The sequence below is a fragment of the Jaculus jaculus genome, chromosome X (genome assembly GCF_020740685.1).
Source record: "Jaculus jaculus isolate mJacJac1 chromosome X, mJacJac1.mat.Y.cur, whole genome shotgun sequence".
NCBI classification, from domain to species: domain Eukaryota; kingdom Metazoa; phylum Chordata; class Mammalia; order Rodentia; family Dipodidae; genus Jaculus; species Jaculus jaculus.
The window spans coordinates 32,995,591-32,998,794 of NC_059125.1; the positions used below are offsets into that span (position 1 = coordinate 32,995,591).

At 36.9% G+C, this 3,204-nt stretch overlaps 1 non-coding gene across 1 annotated transcript; it reads right to left on the minus strand.

The window, feature by feature from the left end:
- Nucleotides 1–327: 327 nt before the first annotated feature.
- On the minus strand, nt 328–493 carry LOC123456932. The gene has a single exon (XR_006634793.1). It is a non-coding gene; the product is annotated as a U1 spliceosomal RNA (small nuclear RNA).
- Nucleotides 494–3,204: the final 2,711 nt, after the last annotated feature.

The following is a 3,204-nucleotide window of genomic DNA, read 5'->3' on the forward strand; positions in this document are numbered from 1 at the left end:
GAAAAAGGAATATTTATTGAAGCTTACAGATCCAGGGAAAGTTCCATAATGGCAGAAGAAGTGCCAAGCAGAGCGAGAGAAGCCACAATCCAAAAGTCACACAGCACACTTCAGCCACTCCATGTAGAATTAGGCCCTTTGCATGCCTTTAGTTGAAATTTCAAACCCACCACCACACCTTAAGATCCACCCAGTAATACCTCCTCCAGCCAGGTGGCTGCAGATCCAAACTACAAACTAAATATGTTGAGGGCCATCTATTCAAACTACCACAGTGACTGAGTAACCATATCTAATTGTTTTTTAATTTAATTTAATCTTCTTTCTCAGGGGAGAGCATGAATGCAGTTCCCCACTATCACAAATTATGCATTCAAGTTTCCCACATTTGGGGAAAACACACAGGGGTCAGCACATCCTAAGTGCAATGTATGAGCCTTGCCTTGGGAAAACTACCTTCCTAATCATGGTTTCTCCAGTGCCAGGTAAGTATATATATGATTTTTTAAATTGCAATAGAAAGAATTCTTCTACCTCCCAAATACCTGCAATATCTTGAGGTTTATTTTAAAAATACATTTGGCATGTCTATCTGTCTTCCCCAATTCCTGATCATCTCTTTGTACTTTCTCTTGGTCTGCTTAAAGCTGAAAGAAAGGAGGGGGAATGATATAAGGAGGTCAGGGAGAGGTTAGAGAAGGAGGATCAATTAAACAAATTTTGTTTGAAAATGCCATAATGATAACTAATACTTCGTATGCTAATGAATTATTTTAAAATACATTTGGCATTGCAAAAGAATTTTCAATTAGCATCTAGTAAACAGGTTTCTTTTCTAACTTTTTAAATGGCTTGCATGTAGATTATTTATAAAAGAAAGTTGAATAAGAACAAGTGAATAGACAACAAGAACTAAAGTACCTGATCCACATTGACAGAGAAAAGGGGGATCACATCAAATTGAAAATGAGCAAACTTTGTTGAGTTATTCAGAACCCCTATTAAGGTTTGTTACAAGTCAATAGGAGCTCAGGAATAGAATCATAGAAGTCCAAATCCTGAGTGTATGTTTGTATTTAATCAAAGAAGTGGACAAGCCAAATTGAGTAGGATAATTATTAAATTATTATATTTATGGGCTGGAAAGGTGGCTTAGAAACCAGGTTTGATTCCCCAGGACCCATATAAGCCAGATGCACACAGTGGCACATGAATCTGGAACTTATTTGCAAGTGGATGAGGCTCTGGTGTCCTATTCTCTCTCTTTGCCTCTTTCTCACTCTCAAATAAATAAAAATTTTAAAATGATTGTATTTATTTAGGGAAGTATAAAACCAAAGGAATGAAAATGGATACACTCACTTGGTCTGACAGCCCATGTGATAGGCATGGAAGAAACATGAAAAGAGATTTAGAGAGAAAAGAAAAGAAAGTACAGAGAACTCCTACCATGTGGAGGACAGAAAAGGGTAGAGAGGCATCAAGGGGGTTCTCTCCTTATCTCAGCCCAACCATGTCAAAATGAGGAGAGACTCACCAGAACCTGAAGGTTAAGGAGCAATGAATGAGCAGCCAAGAGAGCCCCTTGTGAGGGTCTGTGTCTAACTTATTGTGGTGGGCTTCACCTTCAGGCTCAAGTGAGCTAAAGTGAGGGCTGATTGGTCCTGGCTAGAGGCTGGCTCAAGAAGAGGCTATTCATGATATATCCAACCATATTTTCAGGATCAGATTTAAGTTCTAGGAAAGAGGTCATCCCTTCCAGGAGGAGCTCAGGTTGTTTATGGAAAAATAGATCTAGGGAACTCCTTTAGGCAGGAGAGAAGCCCTCTGATGTCTAGCAAAGTGGAGCTTATGAGAACAGATATTCTTGCCTTTACTTTTGGGGCCCAGTCACCTTAAACTACCTCACAAAGCTGCATAACTCCCTCTCAGGTTGAACTTACTCAAGAGCCAATAATATTTTGTTTAAAGAGGGATATTAAAATAGGTGAAAGATCTATGCACACTTGGAAATATCAATGTTAAGGATACTTTGCATTTGCATTAAATAAATCTGATAATTTTATAAGACCTTAACAGAAAGCCAGGTTAGCAAAAGCCTGACATGTGTAAATTATTAAGAACTCCCTTTCCAAAATGAGTATCTTGGATATAGTACAAAATGTCCAGTATATAGCCACAATATGAATAAAAGATGAGTATGTTGTAAAAGGCACAAAGATGGATAGATGAAATTTACAAAATGATATAAATTTGTATATAATGATAGAATTTAGTTCATTTTTTGAAATCTGATAATGCCAACACTTATAAAAGAAGCAATTTCATGTTAGTTTTATGTTCTTCAGCTATGGGTACTTTTTCCCAAAGAAATAAAAGCACATTTTTACTCTTCAGAGATGACAGAATTAGACAATCATCACTTTCTTCCCCCTCCACCCAGAATCTGAGAGTTTTTCATCATTGCCAAACCTTAAAATTGAAAATCCCATGAAAATGAATTGTTATGCCATATATTAATTCCAATTAGCCTTATTTTCTTACTTTATAAATAGAAAATAGAGTTGCAGGTGGAGACAAAATTGGAATGATATAATTTTGGACAGAGGCCAGAGGGAAAAGTGTAAAAAGCTATATTGAGCACAGATTTACATAGCTTTACCATCTGTCTTTGAAGACTTATATCTAGCCTTGTTTCAGGAAGAGGAAATATATCAGATAACTCTTTGAAGTTATTTAAAGGTTATGATGGTTAATCTTAATTGTCAACTTGACTGGATTTAGATTCACCTAGAAGACACATCTCTGATATTTCTGGGTATTTCCAGAGAGTTTTACTGAGGAAAGAAGATGCAATCTGAATGCAGGTGGCAACATTCCATGGGCTAGAGTCCCATACTGAATAAAAAATTAAAAATAAGAAAGTGAGATGTGCACCAGAATTGATGTCTGTGCTTCCTAACTGTGGACACAATGCAATCAGCTGCCTCATACTCATACTCATACTGCCATGCTTTTCTGCAATGACAGACTATATTTCTGAAACCATGGCCCAAAATAAAATTTTCTTCTATTATATTGTTTTCATTAGGCATTTTGTCACAGAAATGGAAAAATAGGAACCTACCCCTCTCCAAAAAAAACTGGGTTCCCATGCATCAGAGGGTATGAGCAGAGTGAGTTAGCTAGAGCTCCTTGTTCATT